The sequence below is a fragment of the Canis lupus genome, chromosome 10 (assembly GCF_003254725.2).
Source record: "Canis lupus dingo isolate Sandy chromosome 10, ASM325472v2, whole genome shotgun sequence".
NCBI lineage: Eukaryota > Metazoa > Chordata > Mammalia > Carnivora > Canidae > Canis > Canis lupus.
Genome location: NC_064252.1, coordinates 30572041 through 30583187, shown reverse-complemented (window position 1 = coordinate 30583187; position 11147 = coordinate 30572041).

Genomic DNA, 11147 nt, shown 5'->3' with positions numbered 1-11147 from the left:
TTAAAGCAAAGTGGGCTATGTGGCCATTGCTATGGGTGTCATGACCTCATCTTGGCTTGCAGTCCCATTCCTTTATTTGGAAAAAACCACCCTCTCCTGAGAAGTTGCAGACAAGGACCTGAAATCCCTCTCCTCCTTGGCGAGACTAACCTGTGTCTCTTACCCCTTTGACTTATAAGGAGGCAGTATGGCACAGCACTGAAAGCTAGGGTTCTGGAGACACTAGACTGGCATCTTTTTTTTTAATTCTTTTTTTTTTTTAAGATTTTATTTATTTACTCATGAAGGAGAGAGAGAGAGAGAGAGAGAGAGAGAGAGAGAGAGATAGGCAGAGACACAGGCAGAGGGAGAAGCAGGCTCCATGCAAGGAGCCTGATGTGGGACTCGATCCCTGGTCTCCAGGATCAGGCCCTGAGCTGAAGGCGGCGCTAAACCGCTGAGCCACCGGGGCTGCCCTAGACTGGCATCTTTATGACAGCAGGAACACCTATGATTCACCACTGTTACTTCCAGAACCAGGAGCAGAGTTGAATGAGTGAATGAATGAATGAATGAATGCACCAAGACTGCCTGGGATTGCATTTCTGGTACCACCTCTGGTTAGCCATATTAGTTTTCCTGTATTCGTTTTCCATGATGTGTAACAAATTGCTACAAACTTAGTGGCTTAAAATAATACATTTTCTTAAAATGGTACAGTTTCCGTGATGTAAGAATCCACTTAGTGTCCCACTGGGGTGAAATCAGGGCACTGGCTGGGGCTGCTATTCTCACCTGAGATTTGAGCTCCTTTTCCAAGCTAATGGATCATTGGCATAATTTGTTTCCCTGTGGTAGTAGGACTGATGTCCCTGTTTTGCTCCTGGCTGTGGCCATGGAACATACTCAGAACCTTAATGCCACCTGCAGTTTCTTAACATGTAACCGCCATAGGCAGCTCATGGCAGAATACATTGTTTTCTTCTGGGACCAGCAGAAGCACATCTCTCTCATCTCTTTAGTTTGTGACTGCTGGACCCCCTAAGAGCACACCTGATAAGGTCAGGCCCACCCAGGGTGATCTCCCTTTTGAGGAGCTCAACTGATTAAGAATCTTAATCACATCTACAAAAATCTACTTTGCCATATAATATAACACAACCACAGGACTGACATCCCATAATAACTATTGGTCTTGTTCATACTCCAGGACACGAGGTTATACAAAAGTAGGGGTCATGAAGGGTCATTTCAGAATTCTACCCACTGCAGCTCTTTAGCTGTAGAAAAAGAGTTTCATTTTGTATGCCTTTTCTATATGAAAAACATCGACATGATGTTGTATACAAACATCTACTTTGTAATGTTGTTATGAGGATTATGTGACATGATATAGATTAAATGCCTGTCATGGAATAAGTAATAAATGTAAAACAAATGATTATTTATATTATTGTAAGAGCCACATGTGAGTCTCCAGGGCATGCCTCCAGAATATTCCCCACACTGTACTTTGGGATGAGTTGGATTCAGACAACCAAGAGGAACTTCATTCAAGTAGGTCCTTTGCCAATAGCATTGTCTCTCTGGCTCTCACTTTCCAGATGGAATAGTGTAAACACATATTCTTGAGTGGTCTGGGGTGTACCTGAAGGAAGGAACAATCACTCTTTTACAGTTTCTTAGAAGTCTTATGTTGAACTTTAAACTTAAAAAAAAAAAATCAAGTGGATTTGGCATTCAACTTCAAAATGTGTTTGCATTAATGATACTGGAAAAATCTTTGTACAACATGGATACTCCCAGAAGACACAGAAAATTTACCTGCATCCTCTGACATATAGGATGTCTAAATATCCCCGTCAAGCCCTAAAGCAGAGATATCCCCAGTTTTTTTTTCATTTTTAAAGATTTTATTTATTCATTCATGAGAGACACACAGAGAGAGAGGCAGAGACACAGGCAGAGGGAGAAGCAGGCTCCACGCAGGGAGCCCAATGCGGGACTTGATCCCAGGATCAGGCCCTGGGCTGAAGGTGGCACTAAACTGCTGAGCCATCTGGGCTGCCCTCTCCCCAGTTTTTTATCTCCTTGATCATGTACCACAATCAGGACATTTGTTTGAGCCTATTCTTTACTTTATGTGTAACTATTGATAGACTACAAGCATGTATTATAGTGTAATATATTAAATCCATAAGATGCATATCAAAAGTAGAAATTTAGAAAAGACTAGATGAAAAATAAATATGAAATGAAGTTCTAACACTTCCTCCCTCTGCCCAAATGGATCACATAAAACCCCTGGTGGAGACACCTCCTTTTGGGGACCACTAACAAAGGATGCATGACAAACTGTGCAGCCACCACCCATCTTCCTACCCCTGCCCCATGTCCTTGAGGGAGGAGCCTTGGTTTGCGACAAAAGTAGGAGTTACAGCTTTCCCAGCAGAAGAAGCGAAACCTGTGGGAGAAGGAGCAAAGGAATAACCAAACCTTCTTTCTTTTCTCTTGTTCTCTCTTTCTTTTTCCTTTTGCTCTTACTCTGATTTTTCCTTCCATTTTTTGGTTTGGAGGGCAAAAACGGCCCAGAGCAAAGACAGGCTTGGAATTCAGCATTTACCGAGTACCTGCTATGTCTCGGATCCATGCCAGGCACTTTCTGATCCTCTTATCCCTTTCAATCAGTGCGGCACACTCATTGGGTAGCTAGTAGAGTCTGGGTTTTGCATGTGATGGGGATGGAGGCCCCAGAAGTAATTAAACTGAGCCCAGCTCTATATAGTGGACTTTGGATTTTAGCTTCTGTTTAATTCCAATGCCTGAGTTTTAATCACCTTGTAACTGCTGGAGAGATTTTGTTTTATATTTCAGTGCTGTTAAAGAAGGGGTTGCGTATTCAGGTGGAGGGTTAGGATTGAGCAGTATGAGTGATAGTTACCCTTTTAAGAACATACAGGAGCTCGTGATGCCAGAGACACTTCACTTTGGCCCACTACAGTTTGTAGATTGAAATTGAGCCTAAAGACTCTCCTGCTGAAAGCATCTTCAGAAATCACCAAGGTGGGGGCACTTGGGTGGCTCAGTTGGTTAAGTGTCTGCCTTTGACTCAGATCATGATCCCAGGGTGCTGGAATGGAGCCCCACATCAGGCTTCCTGCTTAGTGGGGAGTCTGCTTCTTCCTCTCCCTCTGCCGTTCCTCCTCTGCTCATGCTCTGTCTCTGGCTTTCTCTCAAATACATAAATAAAATCTTAAAAAAAAAACAAAAAAAGATCACCAAAGCCATGGGTCAGCAAACTACAGCTTGGAGGCCAAATCCAGCCACCACCTGTCTTTGCAAATAGAATTTTGTTGGGACACATTCTTGCTCATTTATTTACATATAGTCTATGACTGCTTCCATGCTACAAAAGCTGACTTTAGTAGTTTTGACAGAGACCATATGGCCTCCAAAGCCGAAATATTTTACTGTTTGGCTCTTTGCAGGAAAAGTTTACTGACCCCTGTCTAGTTCAGAGACCCTTAAGCTATTTTGATTGTGTATTCTTATTAGTAAAAAACCAAAAAACAAAAAGCCCACATCGCTTGAACTACATATGTAGATTTGTTTATTTATAAAATATTTAAATGTACTACCATTCTAATATATTTTTTCACCATAAAACACCCAAAATAGAAGTTAAAAATAAAAGTTAATTCTAGTATTTTTTTTTTCCTGACACCTCTGTGGATCACTTTGACCCTTTGTTGGTCTAGAGGTTTGGAGATTGATATCGACAATGATTTTTAAACTTAATGTTTACAAAGCAGCTCTTAGGGGTTATAAGGAAAGAATTGTGTCCAATAGCATGGATTTGAATTCAGGGAAATCCCAAATCTTTCACACTATATAATAGTATATATCCTGTGTATATGACAGATTTCATTCAAAAAAGAGAATTTTATGCCTAGGACTAGTTTACAAAGGGACCAGACTACTGTTTCTGGTCATGATGGAATAGCTGGGACTGGACCTGCCCTCCCAGTGTACATTACTGGAGACAGGATAGTGTCCAGGACAGTGCACAGTGTGGGACCTTGTCTCCCTGACAGAAGCAAAACAAAGGTGTGCTCCCTTCCATCATCCCAGCTCTCTGCTTGGGGACACTATCCTGACAGCACCGCATGGTGGCCTTGCTGAGATGGAGAAACAGTGATGGGAGTTCAGGAAGGCTGCGGTGGTAGGTATCTATGGAGTAAGGAGACATAGAGGCATGAACCCCAACATCCCACCCCTTATCCAGGTGGCTGTGTGACTGGGTGAGCTCAGGGGGCCTCTTGAGGAATCACGTCTCATCTGTCTGTCTGTCTATCCATCGTTCTTGCTGCATGCTTATTTGAACATGTTCACCCCTTAGCATCAGAAGGCAGTAGGATGTTTACACCTCACATCTGAGCCACACGCTGAGCCTCTCCCCTGAACTCCGTGGTGAGGAAGTAGGCTTGTGGGAGAAACTGGCTGAAGGGGAGCCCTGACCATCACTCTCATTGTGCCTGTGTGAGCACGAAGGGTCACCTGTGCCAAGGCAGGGTCTAAGCGATCCCGCTTTCCTCACCCTTTCCTGCTAAAAAACACGAATGAGAGATGGAGGGTGGGGGCCTGCCTTTCAGTAAGAGGCTGGTGGCTGGAATGACATTTTGGAATCAGGTAGATGGGGATTCAATCCTGTCTAGTTTATGAGTTGTTTCACCTGAATCTTGTTTCCTGTTTAATAGGAACAGTGTGACTTGTCCTGCAGGGCAGCTGGGGGGCAACTGAATGATTTTCTCTGTATAAAATCAGACATAGCATAGACCAACACCCATCCATGCACTGCAAAGACTATAAGGGTAAATCATAACAATGACATTATTATTATTGAACTTTGTGGCACTAACCAAGAAGGATACTTATGTCTCCCTGGATGCTTCTGCTACACGAGGCCATCACTACTACCTCTGAAGACCCCAGTGAATCCTCTTCCATTTCACATTCCCCTCCCCTCTGTACTCTGTGCCATTCCCCATCCCCATTACTTCCTACATTTTACTTTTTAAATTCCTTGCAAGCAAGCATCTTAATTTCTCATACATTTGCTAAGAAGATCGAATGAACCTTGTCTGTGGACAGCACAATGCAGGTGCCCATTAGTACAACTGCTTTATTTTTAAATTCGCCATCATTATGTTGCTACAGATTGGAGTTCAGACAGCTACTTGCTGCATTTTTGCAGCAAAATGCCCCAATTTCTACAGTCAAGTGCATTTTATTTTCCTGCTCTGTGTTCGTTGTTAGGGTGACAAACTCCCATAAATTTCATCTAATCTGTTCTGGACTAAGAAACCAGATAACTTGAATTCCTTAAAATTGTGAATTGGCTCTCAGTTTGGCCAAGGGTGTCCCATCTTGGAGGGGAGAACATGAACTTTGCTGCTTGCCTGTAAAGGCACTTGCTTTCATGTTTCAGAGGGCTTTTGTTTACTACTCACATTTGGACCGTGTGCTGAGGAGCAGTGTTTCCCAATGTTGAATCGTTCCTATGTTTTTACTGCATTTGCTCGTGCAGCAAACCATTATTGTGTGCCAGACATGTTCTAGTTGGAAATAGAGAGTTTTGAAGTACCATTTTCCCTCTAAAGAGCTCCTGCTTCTGTGGGACAAAGGGGTATCTGGTCACTTATGCCACAGAGCACTCTGTGCTGTGAGAAAGGTCCCCAGATGCTTGGGGACAAGAGGAAGAGCCTCAGGGCTGAGTGGTCAGGGGAATCTTCCTAGAAGAAGTGACACTGAGCTGGCTTCTGAAGGTAGAGTAGAAGCTGGCTAGGCCAAGATGACTGGGAAGGGCATATGAGACAGAGAACAGTGGGTACCTCCCCTAGCCTTCTTCACCTTTATCCAGGATGCTGGAAACTTTGGAATCCTCCTTGGCCTTGCTGCTTCCTTCTTACCTCATCAACTCCACTTATTTCTAGATACCCCAGCTCTTGAGTTACTCTCAGGCCTTCTTTTTTCCACATCTCTAGTAATCCTTCTTGCCCAACTAGTCTCCCATCTCAATGTTCTGCTCAAGCCCACACAGCAATCTGAGTGCTCTCCTGCTCAAACCCTTCAAGGGCTTCGTAGGCCTCCACACAAAATCCTAGCATCTGTTCTACCACCTTTGAGACCCCTTCCAGACCATCACTGCTCACCTCCCCACATGCACCTCCTGTCCCTCCCCTGTGGTCACTCATGACAGCCATGCTAGCCATTGCCCCGGGCTTCCCTCAAGATTTTATCTTTGTCTTTGGTTTTCTATCATGCTGGTGATTTCCTAGTCCTTCAAATATCCCAATTCATTCCTCTTCAGAACCTTAGCACATGCAACCTTCTCTGCTCCCACTTACTGTCTGGCCAGAGTACACATATCTTTCAGGTGTCAGCTTAATTGTAGTCTTCCTCAGAGAAGACTTCTCCAACCTTCCAGTATTTAAATACTGCTTCTCCTGCCCTATTTTTCCCCTTTATAGAACTTACCATAGTTTGTAAATTAAACATCTACAATGGTATTTGTTTGCATCTTCCACCACACCCCAAGCTCCGAGAAGAAAAGAAGTATACCCCGCTTACCCCCTCTATTATCTATTACAGTGTGTGACACATAGTAGGTCTCAATATGTATAAGTTGAGTGAATGAATAAAAGGGATGAGTACTCCTTGGGGAAACATATACACCTGACAATAGTCAGAAAAGTCTTGTGCATTAGTATCCTGTTGATGCATAACAAATGACCACAAATGTAGTAGCTTGAAACAATATAAATTCATTATTTCACAGTTTTTGTGGGTCAGGAATCCAGACACAGCTCAGATGGATCCTCTGTCTCATCAGGTTGTCTCATCAGGCTGCATGTAGTCAAGGCACTGGCCACATATGGTTCTCAGCTGGGGTCCTCTTCCAAGCTCATTTTGATTGTAGGCAAAATTGAGTGACTTGCGGTTGTAGGACCAAAGCTCTTGCAACTAGATCCTGCCCTTCTCTGAGGCAGCTTTGCTTCTTCCTTCTTGACACTAGCAGGATAATCTCTTTGAGTATCACTTTTTTTCCCTTTAACTTTAGAATAGTTTCAGATTTATCACAAGATAGGATGGAGAGTTCCCATTTATCCCACACACACTTTCTCCTATGGTAAACATCTTACATGAGTATGGCATATTTATCACCATTAATGAACCAATAATGAACCATTATTATTAACTAAAATTCATATTTTATTCAGATTTCCTTATGTTTTTCCCAATATTATTTTCCATTCCAAGATCCCACTTAGGATCCCACATTCCATTTATAGTTTGCAATCTACATTTACAAACAGCCTGAGTCTGGTTTCAAAAAACATGACACCACTTCAAAGCTTGTGCAGGTGTCTTGGAACAGAGAATTCGTTATTCTTCCTTCCCATCCATGCAATATTGCTGTTATTCACTTTGCTTATCCACATTATACAAACATCTAGTACATTGTTACCATTATTGCATTAAACAATAAGTTATATTCTAAGTCAATGAGAATTAGGAAAATAAAATATTTTATTTTACCTGCATTTATTCCTTCTACAACATCCTTCCTTTCTTCCTTTCTTTACATAATGCAAGTTTCAGACCTGTATAATTTTCCTTTATCCTGAAGAATTTCTTTTAACATTTATTGCAAGATAGATCTGTTGGTAATCAAGCTCCTCTGATTTTACTTGTCTGAGAAGTCTTTATGTTTCCTTCCCTTTGAAAAATTATGCTGGATATAAATTTCTAGGTTGGTGAGCTTTTTCTTTCAATTTTTTTTTCAAATTTTAAATATTTCACTTAATTCTCTTCTTACATGGCTTCTGATATAAGGTTTCTTGTGGTCCTGGGACGCCTGGGTGGCTCACTTCAGTTGGGCACCCAACTCTTGATTTTAGGTCGGTTGTGGTCTCAGGGTTGTGGGACTGAGCCTTGCATCAAGGCTCCAAGCTCAGTGGGGTGTCTGCTTGAGATTCCTCTCTCTGCTGCCCCCCACACCCCACTCCCTTTCTCTCTCTCTCAAATAAATAAATGAATCTTTAAACAAAACAAAACAAAAACCCACAAAGTTCCCCATGGTTCTTATCATTGTTCTTCTAAGGTGTATTTTTCTTGTGGCTTCTTTTAAGATTTCTTATTTGTCTTTGGTTTTCCACAGTTTGAATATGAATGTCTTGATATTTTGGGATTTGTTTTCCTTTAACCTCATTGATGTTCTCTGGATCCATGATTTGGTGTTGTTGATTCTGGAAAATTCACAGCCATTATTACTTCAAACATTTCTCTTGCTTCATTCTCTCTTCTGACAGTGTTTCAATCACGTGTATGTTATCCCTTTTGATGTTGTCACACAATTTTTGGATGCTCTATCTTGTTTTTTTTTTCTCCCCATTTGTTTTTTTCCCTTTGAATTTTCTTTTAAAAAAGATTTTATTTATTTATTTGAGAGAGAGAGACAGAGAGACAGAGAGCACACAAGCAGGGGGAGGAGTAGAGGCAGAGGGAGAAGCAGGCTCCCCACTGAGTATGGAGACCAATGTGGGGCTCAATCCCAGGACCCTGTGATCATGACCAAAGACAGACACTCAGCTGACTAAGCCACCCAGGCTCCCACCCTCTTTGAATTTTCTTCTTGGGATATTTCTTTTGACCTATCTTCAAGCTCAGTGGACCTTTCCTTGACTGTGCCAAGTCAACTAATGAGCCCTCTGAAGGCATCCTTCATGTCTGTTGCTGTGTTTTGATTTTTAGCATCACTTGATGGTTTCCTGGAGTTTCCACCTTTCTGCTTACAGTACCTATCTGTTCTTGAATACTTATCTGTTCTTTTTCCATTACATCTCTTAATATATTAATTATGGCTATTTTAAACTCTGTCAGATAATTTTGACATCTGTGTCATATCTGAGTCTAGCTCTGAAGATTACTTTGTCTCTTTGGACTGTTTTTCTTGCCTTTTGACTAACCTTGTAATTTTTTGTTGAAAGCCAGACATGTTGTATCAGGTAACAGGGGGTCAGGTAAATAGGCCTTTAGTGGAAGGACTTAGGTTAATCTCTCTGGAAGACATGCTGTGTTAATGTTTGCTATAGCTACAGGTGCCAGAGGTTGCCCACTCCTCAATGCCTTTACTTATGTCTTTTTTTTTTTTTTGTGACTTTCCTCAGTACCCTCCCCAGAGTCTGCCCCTTGCCATTGTTTTGGCCAAAATCCACTGTTGTTTTACCAGAGCCCTGTTTGAGTGGTGGAAAGGTATGAGGAATGGAGAACATTTTAAACCTTCCCATTAAATCTCAGTCTTTCTCTGGGTTTGTGTCTTGGGGCTGTGACCTTCACAAGTATTTCTCCAGTGATAGAGCTTTTACCCTTCTCTGTCTCCCCCCACTTTCACTGGCTATAGTGTTTTTTATCTGTTTCTTTGAAGGATTTATCCTTGTTGACTATGTTTTTCCTCCCTGTCGGTGAGCTGGGAATGTTGAAGCAGGCTGGAGTAGGTAGGATCCCCTTCCCTTCAGTTAGATAGCCTGGCAAAGCTCTTCTGAAGGGGAGGCCTTTGTAATGTAGTAGGCTCCTGGTATATCTCCAAATGATTAATTTGTACTCTCCTGCCTGCAGAGCCAAGAAGGGATCTTTCTTGGAACCTGGGAGGGTTCCTGGATGTAAACCTCACAAAAGTGTGGGTCCTCTTAAGACTGTGGCCCAAGGAGTTTCTTACTCTCATGTGAGTCCACACTGAGCCTTCAGCAATTTGTCAAAATCACCTTCTAAGTCTTCCTACCAGTTTATGAGCCTAGAGGTTTCTGCCTCAGGTAAGCAAATCTCACCTGTGCTCTCTAGAAAGGACTGTCTTTCTGGATTTTAGAGTGGCAGTTTCTCTTACATCTTCAGTTATCTCACAGTTCCAAAAAATTCATTGATTTTTCATGTTGTCCAATTTTTTTCTTGGTGTAAGGATGGGAATGTCAATTTCCAAGCTCTTTACATGTCCAAGTTGAAACTGATGGTCCTTTATTGACTTTTTTTTAGGCATGCACCGAATTAGGTCAGGCATTTAGGATAAACTCCCTTTTGATTCATTTAATCCTAGGAAAGAAATTCCACATGTTTATAGGTATCACCCACACTCAAGGGAGGAGACTGCATGCAGTACATACACCAGAGGTGGGAATATACCAGGGGGTGGGAATCTTGGGGGCCATATTGAAATTCTGCCTACTACAACTTGCCAGAGTAGGTGACATTTGAACTTGGATTTAAAAAACAAGTGGTATTATGCTGAGTGAAATAAGTCAATCAGAGAAGGACAAACATTATATGGTCTCATTCATTTGGGGAATATAAATAATAGTGAAAGGGAATAGAGGGGAAGGAGAAGAAATGGGTAGGAAATATCAGAAAGGGAGACAGAATATGGAAGACTCCTAACTCTGGGAAATGAACTAGGGGTGGTGGAAGGGGAGGAGGGCGGGGGGTGGAGGTGACTGGTGGTGGGCCCTGAGGGGGGTACTTGATGGGATGAGCACTGGGTGTAATTCTGCATGTTGGCAAATTGAACACCAATAAAAAATAAATTTATTATTAAAAAAAACAAGTGGAATGAACTGAACTAGAAGGTGGGAAGAGTATGCAAGGCAGAAGGAACAGCATGTACAAAGATAGAGAAGGCACTGAAAAGTGCTATCAAGATCCAGATACTATGTCTGAACTCATCAAATTGTACACATTGAATATGTGCAGAATTTTATTTATAAATTATATCTCAATAAAGCTGAAAAAAAAATTCCAGACATTGAATTCCTTCACTTTGGGATTGTGTCTGAAAGTGTTTGATGGGAGAAATTTCCTTAGGGGAGCTCACTTTGAGGACATAGCTAGCCAGCCAGCAAGAGTTAAAGATAAAGAACTCTCTCTGTCAACCAAGAGAATTTCAGATTATTAGTTTTGAACGTCGGGACATCTAGGTCATCTGAGGCTCCCAGTGAGCACTCGCCTCATAGTTGTGATAGTTGGGTTGATGGATGTGGTTCTTTCCTTCTAGAAATGTTGCCAGCTTGGTTCTAATGAACCAAAGCTTTAATGAACAAGGTCTTTTCAAAGAAGTACTG